This window comes from Triturus cristatus, chromosome 5_1 (assembly GCF_964204655.1).
Source record: "Triturus cristatus chromosome 5_1, aTriCri1.1, whole genome shotgun sequence".
NCBI classification, from domain to species: domain Eukaryota; kingdom Metazoa; phylum Chordata; class Amphibia; order Caudata; family Salamandridae; genus Triturus; species Triturus cristatus.
Window position 1 is genome coordinate 96,835,574 of NC_140587.1, and position 16,403 is coordinate 96,851,976.

At 46.9% G+C, this 16,403-nt stretch overlaps 1 protein-coding gene across 2 annotated transcripts in view; it reads left to right on the forward strand.

Moving 5' to 3' along the window:
- Positions 1-16,403, forward strand: part of LOC146830307 (uncharacterized) — a 98,641-nt gene that overhangs the window by 20,810 nt on the left and 61,428 nt on the right. Inside the window, exon 2 of one of the 2 annotated variants that reach the window (XM_085604498.1) lies at positions 3,679-3,749. The exons of the other annotated variant lie outside the window; for it this stretch is intronic. The gene's annotated coding sequence lies outside the window, so the exon portion shown is untranslated. The remainder of the gene's footprint in view (positions 1-3,678; positions 3,750-16,403) is intronic. 2 annotated transcript variants of the gene reach the window in all.

Sequence of the window (16,403 nt, forward strand, 5' to 3'; positions counted from 1 at the left end):
GAAATTCAACCAGTGCAGCCTTTTGGTCATACCAGTGCTTCTGAAGCTCCTGGCTGGCCTCAAGATTCTTGGATGCCTTTTCCATGCACTCAGCCATTCTGGACCTTAGGCCAAGCACATAGTCCACAATGTCTTGTTTGGGCTCTTGGAGAGGCCTCTCCCAACCCTCTTTTACAAGACGGAGTGGTCCCCTCACAGGATGGCCAAACAGAAGTGCAAAGGGGGAAAACTCTACTCCCTTCTGTGGCACTTCTCTGTAAGCGAATAGCAGACATGGTAATATGACAGCCCAACTCCTTTTGAGTTTCTCAAGGAGCCCCAGGATCATGCATTACAATGTCTTGTTAAATCTCTCAACAAGGCCATTGGTTTGTGGGATGATAGGGTGTAGTAAACTTGTTCTGCACTCTACACCCTTTCCACATGTGTTTCAGGTAAGCAGGCACAACGTTGGAACCTCTGTCTGAAACCACCTCCTTAGGAAACCCTACCCTGGTGAAGACACCAATGAGGGCCTTGGCTACTGCAGGAGCTGTAGTAGTCTTAAGTGGAATTGCTTCAGGGTACCTAGTGGCATGATCCACTACCACTAGTATGAACTTGTTCCCTTAGGCTGTGGGAGGTTCAAGTGGACTCACTATGTCCACACCTACCCTTTCAAAGGGGACCCCCACCACAGGCAGTGGTATCAGGGGGCCTTTGTGTGGCCACCTGTCTTGCCACTGGCCTGACAGGTACACAGGAGCTGACAAACTCCTTCACCTTTTGGTGCATCTGGGGCCAGTAAAAGTGGCTAACTAGCCTTTCCCAAGTCTTGGTTTGGCCCAGATGTCCAGCTAGGAGGATGTCATGAGCTAAAGTTAGGAGGAACTCCCCATACTTCTGTGGCACTACCACTCTCCTGGTGACTCCAGGAATGGGGTCTCTTGCCTCAGTGTACAGTAATCCCTCTTCCAATAAACTCTGTGGGTACCACTGACATCTCCCTTTGCTTCTGCAACAGCTTGCTGCCTCAGGCTTTCAAGAGTGGGACAGTCTTGCTGCCCCTGGCACCTCTTTTCTCTAGAGGTTCCCCCTGGGCCTAAGAGTTCAACCTGGTAAGGGTCAAGCTCCATGGGCCCAGTTCCCTCTGGGGTGTCCAAGTCCTCTCCCTGAGGAGAGGGGTCCTGATCCTGTTGCTGAACAGAAGCTGGTTGCCCAGGCTTCTTACCTTTTCTCTTGGTAGGTTGGGCCATTTTTCCAGGCTCCAAAACTTTTTCACCCTGCCTTTTGCTCTGTGCTCTTTTTACACATACCAATTCAGGGACATCAAGCATTGCTGCATGGGTTTTTAGTTCCACCTCAGCCCAGGCTGAGGTTTCCAGGTCATTGCCAAGCAGACATGCAGCTGGTAGCTTTGGAGAGACTAATACCTGTTTCAGGCCAGTAACCCCCCCCCCCCGTCTAATGTCACCATAGCCATTGCATGATTACATGATTATTGGTAACACTGTCAGCATTGGTGACTGGGTAAGTATGGCCAATCAAATATTGCTCAGGGGAAACCATTGTGTCTCTCACCATAGTGACACTGGCACCTGTATCACTCAGAGCCTCTATCCTAGCTCTATTGATCCAAGGGTATTGCAAGTATTTCTTTAAGTTGGGTGGCTACAGTGGCAAACTCAAATTCCCCCTCTGAAACTAGAACTGCTTCAGTGTGTAACCTGATTTGCTCTGGGTATACTGTTGATCCCATCTGGAAACTTGCTACACCAGGAGTAGCTGTAGGACTAGGGGCCTTCTTGCTAGGGCAAGCCTTGTCCCCAGTTAAGTGTCCCAACTTCTTACAGTTGTTACACCAGGCCTTTGCAGGATCAAAGTTCTTTCCCCTATAGGGCTGTGGTGTATAGGGAGTAGTTTGGGACCCACCCCCCTGTACAGGTTTATGGGGCCCTTTGGAAGACTCAGACTGTTTATCTTGGGGATTCTCACCACCTTTCCCCTGGGGAGGTTTTGTAACCCATTTCTTTTGGTCACCCCCAGTGGTTGTCCTAGTCACCCTAGTATTGACCCAGTGGTCTGCTTCTTTCCCAATTCTTGGGGAGAAATTAGACCTAGGTCTACCAAATGCTGATGTAACTTTTCATTCGTGCAATTACTTAAAATATGTTCCTTCATAAACAAATTGTAAAGTCATGCACATTGTGTCCAGTTAACCAACCATCTAGTGTCTTTACTGAGAAGTCTACAAAATCAATCAAGGACTGGTTCTGGGTTTTGTGAGCCCCCCTGAATCTAATTCTGTACTCCTCAGTGGTGAGTCCAAATCCCTCAATCAGAGTTCTCTTCATGAGGTCATAGGACCCTGCATCTGGCCCAGAGAGGCTCAGAAGCCTGTCTCTGCAGTTACCAGAGAGCAGTTCCCACAGGTGTGCCCCCCAGAGAGGGCTTCTTCACCTTTCTTGCATCACAAGCCCTCTCAAAGGCTGCAAACCATTTGGTGATGTTATCACCCTCCTCAAATTTAGGGGCAATCCCTTTGGGGATTTTAGGATCTTAAGATTGCTCTTTATCCTTATTATTTGGATTGCTGCCACCATTGATGGGTGCTAAACCCATCTCCTTTCTTTCTTTTTCTAGAGCAAGGAGCCTGGACTCTAGATCCAATCTTTTGGCCAGCCTTGCTAAAAGGCTGTCCTCCTCATTGAGGCTGTCCTCAATGCCCTCACTGGATCCTGTACCACTTGTGTGGCCTATAGGTCCCAAGGGGTTGATTCTTTGAGTTAAGGATATGGGGACCCTTTCCTCCCTAGGGATTTTTGGAGGTGGGTTTACCAGCCCTATCATCCTCATCCCTTTCCTCATCTGACTGCTCATCACCATTTTCAGATGGGTGGGCCTGTGCATACTCAGCCAGGAACTCCTGGGGCCCTTGTTTGGTTGGATGCTGGTCCATTGGTATATATTTAATTTTACATAAGGACCATAACTCCTTGAAAGACAAGTGAAGATAAGAGGTGAGGTTGAGCTCCTCAACCATGTCCTGTATGTCAGGGTTATTTTCACTAGTAGCTGGGTTCTTTCGAGACATTCTAACAAAAAGTTCTAACCCCTCTACCCTTCGCTAAAGTGACTTTTTATTTTCTAAAATTCTAAAGGGACTTAAGCAAGGCTCTAACAAGACTTTTAGTAGTTTGGAGAAAACAAATGCCAGTTTGAAAAATCAGAATTCTAAAGGCAATTTAAGAGTTCTGTCGTGTGATCAGGTGGTAACCAAGTAGTCCAACAAATGCAAGTCGTGTATCCCACCGCTGATCCACCAATGTAAGAAACCGGCTCTATATATACTGCACCAAAGTGAGGTACAGTGTGTATAGAGTCCAAGAGTCTCCAGAGGTAGGCAGAGGTTAAAGTTAGATAGAACCGTACTCTCCAAAGTGGTAGCTTGGTCGAGCAGTAAGGCAGTATCAGAGGACAGTGTTAAGCATTTGGTGTACACACTCAGTCAGCAAATGAATTCACACACTCAAGAACTGGACCCCAGGCCAATTGTTTTTATATAAAAATATATTGTTCTTTATTTTTAGAACCAAGCAAGCCTGGTACAGGTAAGTATTAAAAACTTTTCAGTAATAAGTTACTGAATATAGAACAGTTGAAAAATGCAATAGTAATTGTACTTTGTTTGATTTACAGGGGAGCAGTAGTATGCAATACTTAGCAAATGCAGTACATTGAAATGAATAGGCTTTTTCAGCAAATTGCAGGTAAGTTACTTTTTCTAACTCAGTGCTGGATGCTTAGATTCAGCACTTGGTTCATTTCCTGAAAACAGTTGAGAAAATGCGTTTTGGTTATTGTTTCGATTTTTAAGGAATATTTCAAGTTTTCAAAACTCCACACTTGGTTGTTTTTTCGAAAGGAAATTGTCAATGTTATTCTATGGAAGAAAAACAGGTTATCAGTTTGCATGTAAGTAAACAACTGTGGGAGTTTAGTTTCTGGGGTTAGACTCAGGGGTCCCCCAGGGTCAGTGATGCACTGAGATTGCACCTCCAGCAGCACTAGGGCGGCCGGGTGCAGAGTGTTGAGGCTCAGTGTTGTCCTGTGGAGGATAGGGGGCTTCCGGTTGGTGGCTGCTGGCTAGCAGGCTACACGGCTGTGGGAGCAAAGCTCCTAGGGTTTAGCTCAGGGCAAGTTGGGGACCAAAGTAGCACCAAACGTGCACCCTCAAAAGCACTAGGGCGGCCTGGTGCAGGGTGCTGTTTTGAGGTCGGGTGCCCTGTTGTTTCCAATAGAGAACCTCCAGGACAAAGAAACACTTCAGGCTCGTGGACGAGGAGCTTCTGGGTGCGACCACCACTTCGAGTGGTAAGTTGGCATGCCGTGGGTTGGTTAGGCACCGTTGGTTTGGGCACACAAGGCCGTGGGGCGTCGGGTGCAGGGCTGCATTGAGGCTGCAGGTGTCGTCTGGAGGCTTGAGGCAGGTCAGGGGTTGCCGGATCTTGGGTCAGGATCGCCGGGGGGACCACCTTGTGGTGTTGGTTCACTCGAGCTCGGGTCGACAGGTGCAGAGTGTGCTGGATTTGTGGACTCTGGCTTGCACCAGAAGCTGCAGTTTAAACACGTCCGGTGTTCTCGGGCGATAGAGTCCTTGAAGTGAAGACAGGCAGGTCCTCTGGGGTTTGTGAGGTTGCTGGCTGCAGGACACGCTGGGATTTTTCAGAAGCAGGTTCAAGGGGAGCAAGGCCGGTAGGGCTGGGGCCAAGTCAGTTGGCACCGTCCTCTTGTTAGCTCTGCACGGCTCTTCGGTCCTTCTTCTTATCTTCTTTTCATGTGGTTTCTAATCTGAGGAAGCAAGGTTCAGGGTGCCCCCTAAATACTAAATTTAGGGGCGTTACAGGTAGGTAAAGGGCAGGGACCAATGGGTCCCTTCCTGGGGGTGGGTACCCCCCCTATTCTGCCTCTGTCCTGTGGGAGGGGGGCAGGAGCCTGTCCTTGGTTGGCTGGGTCCCCCATCCTCAAGATCGCTGGGTCTCGAGGTTGTGATTAACCTCGCCTCCCCCACATGAGGGGTGGAGTTGGCAGAGGTGGGCACACCTCACTTGTTCTTCCCGCCGGTTCTCCCGCCCAAGTGGGGGGTGAAAACCAGTGGTGACCAGTTGCTGAAAGCAGCAATTGGTCTGGAGAGGCTCACAAAGGCGGCATGCCTTTGAAGCCTCTCCTTCGTGAACCCTGCCCATCCTGGGGGAGGAGGCTTGGCACCTCGTCCCAGGATGTGCATTGTTTCAGGCCCCCGAGAGCAGCAGGCTCTTGACCCAGGGGTCCAGAAACATTTTTGGTGGTGGCAGCCTAAGCAGTCACTCAGTCAGGTCACTAGTAGTTGGTCAAATTTCAGGGGGCATTTCTAAGATGCCCTCTGTTGTGTATTTTACATTAAATCCCTCACTGGCATCAGTGTGGGTTTCATGTGCTGAGTAGTTTGATACCAAACTTCCCAGTCTTCAGTGTAGCCATTATGGTGCTGTGGAGTTTGTAATGACAAACTCCCAGCACCATATACTCTTTAATGGCAGCACTGCACTTACAGTGCCCAGGAATGGATTTGGGTACCGTAGGGGTACAGGGCTCATGCACCTGTACCCTCACCACTGGCATAGGGCACCCAGCTAGAGGTGTGACTGATGTATGCCAGGGCAGTGGTTTGTGGGCATGGCACACAGGATTCACTTTGTTCTGTAACAAGGCACTCAGTCTGCAAAGACAGTGTGCGAGTGTCAGGGTACAGGGCCTCTGAGGGTGGCAGATTAAGTGCTGCAGCCCTTAGAGGCCTTCTCTGGTCACAGTGCCCTGGGTACCTGGGGTACCATTTACCAGGGGCTGACATGAGGCCAGCGATGCCAATTGGGTTTAGGCTTCAATGCAGTTTTAGGGAAGAAACATAGGCCCTGGGTCCTGATTAGCAGGAGCCCAGGGCACACTCAGTCAAAGAACATCAGCAATTCAGCAAAAGGTGTGAGCATACATGCAAGAAAGAGGGCACTTTCTCACAGTCGGGAGTCACAAGAGCAATATCATTGGCATATGTCGGAACTTTGGTTTCCCAGCCATGCATTACAATGGGGCTAGTAGCCTGATTATTTTCCAATTGGCGTAAGAAGGGGTCGATATTGATTGCGAATAGAAGCGGCAAACTTGGGCATCCCTGCCGGGTATCTCTTGTTATTATGAAAGTATCTGTGAGTGCCCCGTTGACAAATAGCCTTGCAGTGGGGTGAAAGTAAAGCAACTTAAAAGCCTGCAAGAGTCCTTGTTCAATTCCGACCTTTGACAGGGTTTCCCATAAGAAAGGCCAGGAATCCCTGTCAAAGGCCTTTTCTGCATCTAACAAGATTAGTGCCATTTGATCCATAGAGATGTTTGTGGCATCCAGAAGTGAAATGACCCTTCTTATATGATCCGTCGTCCCCCACCCCGGAATAAACCCATGCTGCTGGATAGAGATGAGCATATGAACTCCAGAAGCCAAGCGAGTAGCAAGGACTTTAGAGTAAATCTTACTATCGCTATTGATTAATGTTATAGGGCGGTATGAGCCGGGTTCGCATGATATTTTAGGTTTCTAAGAAAGGCTACAATTTTAGCCTGTGACCAGGACTCAGGTGGTCTTTGACCCTTGAATACGTGTATGAATAGCTGTGTCATACACACTCTAAGCTGTGGCGAGAATTTCTTACAAAATTCATGAGGTATACCATCTAGGCCGGTGGCCTTACCATTGGGGATGCTATTAATACATAATAATATTTCAATCCATTGTGGGAGTTCATCCAGCTGTAGCTGGTCTTCCTGAGAGAATTGTTCCATTGCAATCAGGTTAAGACATGCTGCGATATCTCCCATATTCCCTAATGAATCCTCGTGATATAACTTTTGATAATATGTATAAAAAACATTTCGAATTCCATCTGGGTCTGTGATCATCCCTAGCTCGGGATCTTTAATTTCTTGTATTATATTTCGAGTCGCTTTTTGTCTAGCTCTGATTGCCAGGTGATGCCCAATCTGCTAACTACACTCGTATGCTTCCCCCTGCCACACTGCAAGTTTATCCGCTGCACTTTTTGCTACTATCTCCATAATCGCTGACTTAGCAGCTGTCACTTTTGCCTGTGCTTCTCTGGGGTCGCCCCCAGTCTGGAGTACTGTAATCTGTTCCTCTTCCGCACCAGCCAATCTGACTTGTATATTGTTTGTCAAAGAACGCTTTTTTTTGTTCAGAGATATCGAAAATCTCAAGGTCTCCCCTCGTATTCCAGCTTTTAGTGTGTCCCATACAACTTAGATTCATGCATTCCCTAGATACTCCTTAAGAAACTAAGGGATCCACTCCCTCATATGGTCACAGTATTCTTCATTGAGAAGGATAGCTCGTTCAAAACTTCCTTGTAATACCATCCCGACCTTTTGGTGCTTTCCCCTTAATCTCTACAGTTAGAGGATTGTGATCAGCCAATATATGTGGGGGTTTTCTCAATAAAACAATCATGAAGAAGGGAGTGAGACGCTAATATATAATCTAATCTAGCATGTTTATTGTGCGGGTAAGAAAAACAGGTGAAGCCAGGGTCAAACGGATTCTGCCAGTTCCAAAGATCGCAAAGCGCAATGCTCTAAGCATATTGCCCTTAATGCCCGAAACACTTTTGGTTTTCTACCATTATATACCCAGTCAGTTTCTAAGCTTAGTTTCTTGTCAGCAGGTATATTTATGTTAAAATCCCCGCAGATAATTATAGGAAGCTGCCAGGCAGCGAGTTCATTATTTATATGGTCAAACACCGCTGGATCATATAGGGTGCTGCCATAAATAGAGCATATAGTTTGTAAATCCCTGTTATTCTTGCGGCATTCAGTTATAGCCCAGCTCCCTAGCAGATCTACTAATGTGCACCTGAATTGTAGTGTATTATTAGATGTCAGGATCGCTACCCCACGTGTCCGTGTATTATGTGGCCCTCACTTCCTGAAAACACACCTGAAACATTACGAACCTTCAAGGCTTCTCAGATCTGGTAAAAAAAAACTGATAGCGATACCCAAGTTTAAACGATCAAACTGGGGAGGAAGAAGTTTCCTCGTTCACGCAGCACGGACATGGAACTTACTACCACTTGATGTAAAAAACAGCCCAACTCTGGAGATATTTAGAAAGAAAATCAAGACTTGGCTTTTCACCCATAAACTACATTAACTCCAGACCTGCACCGGAAACTGGACAATTCATAGCGCCAAGACACCTCCGGGCATTCGTGCGCTTTAGAAATGGACAAATCAAATCAATGTGTACCCAAGTGTTTTTAATAGGTGCATTTAAGCCCTTTTGATGTGAGTTTCCTGCATACAAATAATGTCGGCCTTCAATAAGCGTAGCCCAGCTGCCGTATTCTGTCTTTTTTTTTAAGTCATTAAGGCCACAGATCTTGATCGTGGCTATGCATAAATTACACATCTAATACATGTGAGAAAACAAGCAGAGGATGAGAAACGTTGTGCCAGCCCCCCTCCTTTACCAAGAGCCCCCCCAATCCCTCCCTTTCCATCCCCCCTTCCCCCACCTATAGCTGAGGTTACCTGGACCCGTACGGGCCAGGATGATGCCATCTAAGCAGTCTCCCTACACCAATCTACCCCCTTTCTCTTAGAACCCTCAATAGTGATAAATAAAATATTCAAGTATTGTAACTGACATTGACAAAAGTTAATCTCTACCCTTTCCTGTACGGAATTTAAATTAGCAGGAGATTAACTTTGGGAGAGTGAGATTTCTTAGTGGTGCAGTTGAAGTCTGTTGGCTGCTAGGTCTTATTCCCATTTTGACCGGTGAACTCTTGTAGATATGTCTGGGCCTGAATTTTAGAAATAAAACTGCGCGTGGCCCCCTATAAACAACTTTTAGCCGTGCTAGATTCTGTAAGTATACTTCTGCCCGAGTTGCTGGAAGGGGGTAAAGAGCTGTCTAAGCTCCCATTTGCGCTCTACAGTGGCGTGGGCGAAATCGGATCTTGTGAAGAAAGTTACTCTATTGAATTCTTTCTTAGCAGTTGGTCTCGCCAAATCATAGAGAGACTGACGGCGGAGGAAGATCCCAAAGAATAGAAGCATTATGCGTGGGTGCTGAAGAGCGGATGAGAGACGTTTTGGTTGTGTTAACGGGAATCTACGGGCTCGTTGGCCCTCCTTGTCCCAATCCCTGGTGTGTAGTTCGGGGATGGACCCCTTTCGCAGAGAAATATAATATTTCCTGGAATCGTTCCCTTCAACTACTTCCGGGATCCCTAGAATGTGAAGATTATTGTGGCGTTGCCTTTTGTCATGTTCCTCTATTTTCCACATAAGGCCCTTCACAATATCCTCATGTTCATCACCTTGTGCCTTCAGTGTGACTAGATCCTTCTCCAGATTTTCAGTCCGTACTTCGACAGTAGCCATTCTGTCTGCGATTTTGCCACACGTTCTGCCTACCTTTCTGGAGGCCCATTGTAGTTTCTCAGCGGCTAGACGTGATCTCCGGCTGTCTTGTTTTACCTCCTCCTAGAAGCTCTTAATTGACTGAGTATCACTGCTAGAGCAGGATCGTTCTTGGTGCCCAGCCCTCCATTTGTAGTACTCCCTTTGATTGTGCGACCTCCCCCTGATCATACTGTTAGGTCAGAAATGGTAGTGAGTTGTGTGACAGAATAGTCCCATCTCAAGTCCCCAGCGCTTCCACGGTCGGGGGTTTTCCGGCTTCCTTTCTTTATTTGAGGTTTTTTCTGTCCATGAGTGTTTGTGGGTGGGTCTGAATCCAAGCTGTAATTCCAATTGTGTCCCTCGCCTTCACTGGAGGCGGATATGCTCAGGTCTGATATTTCAGATTCATCAGTTTGGGAGTAGAACTTCTCCAAGGTGTTGGGTGTCCTGGGCAAGGGGCGATGGGTGTTCCCAGTTTCATTTCCAGGGGTCTTGCTGGTTATAGAGCATTCATTGGCGATTGCTCAAGAATTTCCTTTGTACTTTTGTTGGTCACCTTGGAGTCCAGAGATGGAATCTTTACATAAAGTCACTTCATGGTTGAGCAACATGCTGGAAGTGGGGGTTGATTGCAGGTGAGATCCCCAGATGTTGCCTCCGGGGTCGCAGTGGAGGCAGTTATGATGTTAGCAGTGGCAGCACCAGTTTGTTCATTTTGCCCCCCCCTTCCTTTCTCTCCTACTAAGCCCTGTGTGTTTTCCCATTGCTTGGGCCAAAAATGTTGGTGATTAGAAGTTGAGAGTTGCCAGAGTTTCTGGGAGCCTTTAGCTGAGCTTTCTTGGTTGTGTCAGGTCTCTCAGTAATCTCCGTGATATCACTTTTCTCACTCTGCCGATCGCAGAGCACTGATAAAAGGGAAATTTCCTTCAGAGACGGCAGGGCTCTGGAGATCACCGAGAATATTCTCGTCAGCATCGCTGAGGGTGAATAGCGCCGCAGGCCAGGAGACGTCAGTGATGCCGGACCCAGCTGAACAGAAGCAGGAGCTAACGGCGGGAGAAGCTGGTTACTCTCCTAGCCTGCTCATCTTGGCTCACAAGAATAATCACGACTTGCAGGTATTGGACTTCACCCATTCCAAGAATAAGCTTTTTTAATAAAGGTGAGGTGTTTGTTAAGAGGGCATACTGTTCAATTAACCTAGATTCTGGGGATTAGATCGGCAGAGCTCCGCGGTTCAGATGCTACTCAGACGCCATCTTGCCTCGGAAGTACTTAATTGCGTCTTCTATAAGTTGTTTGTTTTGTGGGGGTGAAATGGTTTCGTCATTAATATTCCAGAGGGTTTGCTTTAAGGACAATGTTGGGTCAGTGATGGACAGAATTATACATGAGTGGTCTGCTATAACCCTTGGTTCTATCGTAGTTTGATCGACCCTACTGGTGGAGTTCCCAATATGAGTATATAGTCTATGCGTGAGCATGTGTTATGTAGAAAAGAGTAACATGTATCCCTCTCTGTAGGGTAGTAGTCTCCATGTATCAATCCTATTATATTTACTATATAGATTTCTAAGTGTTTTATGCGATTTATTCGGGCGGAAGGGGCATGAAGATTTTCTATCCATAACAGGGTCAAGAGGAAGAGTAAAGCCACCAGCAGGAATTAGTGTGGCAGCGTTGGGTACTGATTTAATTTGTGCGCTTAAATCAACCCAAAATGAGGGGTCATCATTAGTGGGTGAAGAGTGAATTGGTGTTTAAATGTAAATAGTCTGTCTTAGTGCTGATAAGTGATGTAGATGTATATGGAGCATGAGAACAAAAGATAAAGAAGGAAGCAATACAAAAAAAAGAGAATCTTGACTATTGTCACTTATGATGCATTTGGGTAACCCATATTTTAAGAATACCTGTTCAAAAACAATACAATGTTACCCACTTCAACTTTGAGAACAATTATCTCTCTGGCTACTTAGTGAAATGGTCAACAACCACTATAAAGTATTTAGGTTCACCGTTTTCCAACACAGGACCAGTGACATTGATGCTGATTCTTTTCCAGAGGCATGCTTGGGCTGCTTATGGGATGTAAAGGTGGCCTTAGAGCGGTGTGAGTCTTATCAGAATTCTCACTTGGATTCAATTCCTCACTTCCCTTTCAGATTCTAAATCTAGACCAGGCCACAAGTCCAAACCTTTCACTCTGCCCTTAGTTTTACCGATGCCCAAATGTTCTTCATTGCTATTTTCTCATAATTTAGGCCTTAGGGACTACTCTCCTGTTTCTCATAACTAACACTCCCTCAAAAGACAATTCATGCCTCAACTCCCAACATTTCGCAAATGTCACATGTACATGTTTTTTCTGGCCACCCTTCAGTAATTCTTTTGCCAACCTCATCAAAATTTTTGTCCATGTTTTGAGTGTTCAACCAATCTTACTCAGTAGTAGCTGATATTTCATCCATGATGTTATCAACGCAAAATACACCCAACTCACTCACCTCTCTTAAGGGTAATGGCATATGGCTTTAAAAATCTGCTACTACATTCTTCACTCCAGGCATATATTGCACATTATAGCTGTAATCAAGCAAACTTACAGACAGTAGTGACGCATTGTATAAACCTTTTGTGGTCAAAACCTTTGTGAGTAGTTTATGATCGATGCATAGGGTGACTCTTTCCCCCCAAATATGCTGCCTAAAGTGTTCCATGCCCCAGACAGAAGCAAGTGCTTTTTGCTCTATCATTGAGTATTTCTCTACTCTGGGGGTTGAAAAACGAGAAGCAAATGCAATTGTTTTTTCTACACCCCCCACATGCTTCAGTGATCGTACCGCCCCAATGCCATTGCTACTGGCATAAATGGCGACTACTCTGTGCAGGACAGGATCAAGACCCTGCACTGGTGAAGCATTAAAAATGCCTGACTTAATGGACAGGAATGTTTTCTCACATCGTTCAGACCGCTCAAATTTGTTTTTCGACTTAAGTACTTGTCTCAACTCATAGATTTTTGAAGAGAAAAACTATTTTTTAGGTCTGATACCCTCCCCAGTGACCTTATGCCCAAGATAAGTCACTTCTCCCTTGCAAACTTACACTTGCTGAATTCTCCTGTCAATCCTTTTTGCTCCTGAATTCTCTGTACTAGCATGAGTTTGAGATCAGATTCCTCTCTGGTTCAACCCAGTACCAGAATATCATCTTTGAAAAGTAGCAACTTCTTGACACTGTTAAAAATCATATACTCAAGTCTATGGAACATGGCCACCAGAGAGGCTAAACCAAAAGGTACTCTTTTGAACTTAAAGCAGCCGAATGGAGTCACAAAAGTAGTGACGCTTTTGCTATCAGGGTGCAGGGGAACTTGATGGTATGCAGCTGTTAAATGGTAGTAAACCTTTTCTACCCTTGGTCAGTGACAGCATTTTGCTAATTTTATGCTGAGGAAACTGATCAACCACCATTTCTTGTTGTTGAGATCTATGCCTAATCTCATTTTCACCCGTCTGGCTGGTTTTGGAGAACCACCTCGCCTCATTTCATTTCTCCTCACATCTACACCACTAGGCCTCTCACACGCACCTCACCTATACAGCTTGGGAAAAAGATCTCTGACAAAGAGTCCCTCATAGGTTGCCCGTCAGCCATTGCAGCGCCGGCCTGACGAGGAGCAAGCCCTATGATGAAGCATGCCACCCAAATGGTTGTGTGAGGGCCCCACTTCCCAAATTGGGAGACATCCACACTCCACTACTGAGTAAGGGTGTTGACCAACCTAGCCTCCTTCTCTTCTTTCCCCTCCCTACAGGAACTGCATGCTCCTTGACCAACCTAGCCTCCTTCTCTTCTTTCCCCACCCTACAGGAACTGCATACTCCTTGACCAACCTAGCCTCCTTCTCTTCTTTCCCCACCCTACAGGAACTGCATACTCCTCCGGTGCTACAACCCTTTAATTAAAGCCTCTGAGTACTATTTTCTTTAATAGCTTTGTCCTGCCTGCTATTTGCAGGAAACGCTCACCCTCATTTTTGTTTTTTATTTATTCAGCAAGGCGCTTTTCTTGTTATTTGCTGGCCGAGCGCAGCTGCATGCCTTTCTTTTAATGTTTTTTTTTTTTTTAATTGGTGGCATCCGCGCTCTCACTTTAAACATCGTAAGCTTTAGCGTGGGCGCTGTGTTGTTGTAACAAAAGTAAATAAATAGAAAAAAAGTGTGCAGTAGCCATTTTTTATATTTATTTACTTTTGTTACAATCGCGGCAACCGCGCTTTCGCTTTCAACATGTTAAGCTAAAGCATGTGTGCCGCGATTGCTTAAAAAGTAAAAAAAAAAAAGAAAATATTTTATTATTTCTTTACTTTTTTTTTGTAACAATTTTTATTGAACATTTTGCATAGTATTCAAATATCAGTGTATTTTGCATGGCATATAGACACAAATCCAGTGTTATACATATATTCATTCTTGCGTGTCTCAAAGTACAGACCCCGCAGTTCCATCCCCTGTGCCCATGTGCTTCCCAAAAATACGCATATTAAGGAACCATTCATCATAGATTGTTCATGTACTAGTATCAGATTCTGATTCTTCCAGTGGGGGGGGGGGGGTTCACATATATTGCCCCGATAGGTGTTCCAGCCTCCCCCGACCATCCCCCCATTTTTTCGGACACCCTCGATGGATATATACTGACTTTTCTTCCATCATCGCCATGTCCATGTCTTTGTACCATTGATTGAGAGTGGGGCTAACCCTGGATCCCCAGCATTGTGCAATGTTTCTTTTTTTTTTTTTTATATTTCTGTTTATTGAAAAAACAACTTTGTCATGGTTACAGAATTTTGCTTCAGATGAGGTCGTTGTACACAGGGCTTTAGAGGTTAACACAACTTACCCGGCTGTTCCCGGGTTCACCAACTTCCATGCAAAGGTAATTACAACATACAGTGGTCTTCGGGTGTAGGGACATCCGGGGGCTCACACAGTCCTCCCCGGTATACATTCCATTTAGTCCATATTTCAATCCATTTTTTGGGGCACCCCCGCGCCACATAGACCGTTTTCTCTTTCAGCATGCACCAGTCCATGTCTTCCTTCCACTTCCTCAGTGTTGGCGGCGCGGCGGCCCCCCATGCCTGTGCTATGTTACGTTTTGCAATCATCTGCCCTAAAGTGACCCACAGCCTCCCCCGCACATCCAGATCTGTGGGCTCCCAAACGTTCAAAAGGCAGCGCCTGGCTTCGAGCCCCAGCGGGACCCCCCAGATCTCACTCATGCAGTTCAAGACTTTACCCCAGTAACATTGAATGAGCGGACATTCCCATAGTATATGCAGAAAGCCGCCCTCCACCCCACACCGTCTCCTACAGTACCCATCAGCACTTCTACCCATCGCGAGTAAGTGTGTCTCGGAAAGGTACGCCCTGTGTAGGATTTTCAGTTGGATTAGGCGGAGTTTGGCAGATATGGCCACCTCCTTCGGCGATGAGACTGCCACCTGCCAGTCCTCGTCGTCCATTTCGAGGCCGTCCCGCGTCCATTTCTCTCGCAACGCGGTGAGGGGGTCAGGGGTGTTGTTAATGAGCTTCTTGTATGTGAGCGAGATAGCCTTGTCAGGTAGGTGCCCATCAAGCAGCCGATCCTCGAGTGGGGAGGCTTCAGGCAATGCCGCACCAAGAGGGATATTGGCTTGTAGTGAGTGCTTAATTTGAGCATATCGGAATTGTTCTGAGTCAGCCAAGTCGTATGTCTGTTTTAGTGTAGGGAAGGGAATCACTCCCGCTCTTTCCCAGAGGTCTCCTATGCGCGAGATACCGATTAGATCCCATTTGTCAAAGCCTTTCGTGCGTCCAAACGTACCCAGTTGTTCCGCGTCCCAGAGAGGGGCGGCGAAGGTGAGCTTGTTGGCCCACCCTAATGCTTTGGTGACTATGTGCCACAGTTGCACTGCGTGCTTCGTGGGCCCTGTAAGCGTAAACCTAGTAGGCTTGGAGTAGAGCGCTCTAGTGAAATCACCACCTGGAAGTAACCACCTGTCCATAGCGAACGCCGGGTCGTCCCCACTCCCATATTGGCATTGGTTGATAGCGGCCAATTGTGCCGCCCAATAGTATTTTTTAATGTCCGGGAGGGCGATACCACCGTCGTACCAGCCGAGCGTGAGCTTACCGAGCGCTATCCGTGGTCTGCCATCCCATAACAATTCCTTCTGCAGGGTCTCGACTTCCTGAAAGAAGGCCCGTGGTACCACGTCTGGATAATTCTGGAGAGCATATAGGAATCGAGGCAAAGCCATCATCTTAAACAGTGCAGCCCTCCCGAGCAGGGACACGGGCAACCCCTTCCAGAAATCAACATCCCGTCGCAGCCGCCGCAGGGGAGGGAGCAAGTTCTCTTCGTATCTAAGTTTGAGGTTAGTAGTGATATAGACGCCTAGATATCGGAATCCCTCTGCCGCCACCTGTATCGTACAGTCTCTAGGGAGGGGAGGGGCTGCCCCATGGAGTACGTAGAGCGTGGACTTGCTCCAGTTAATCCGAAAACCAGAGTTTTCGCCCGAAACTGGCAAAAATGTCCAGGACTACCCTCGGCGAGCTCGCAGGGGACGAGAGGTAAAGAAGGATGTCGTCCGCGTATAACGAGATTTTATCCTCCCACCCCTCGGTCCAGCGAAGCCCGCGGACGGAGAGGTCCGTCCGGATCCAAGCCGCAAGCGGCTCAAGGGAGATGGCAAACAGCAGCGGAGAAAGGGGGCATCCCTGTCTGGTCCCCCTTCCCAGGGCAAATACCTCCGACCTTTTATTATTGACCGCTACCTGGGCCAGCGGGTCGGCATAGAGGAGGCGGACCCACCCCATGAAGCTGGGTCCAAATCCCATTTTTTGAAGCACAGC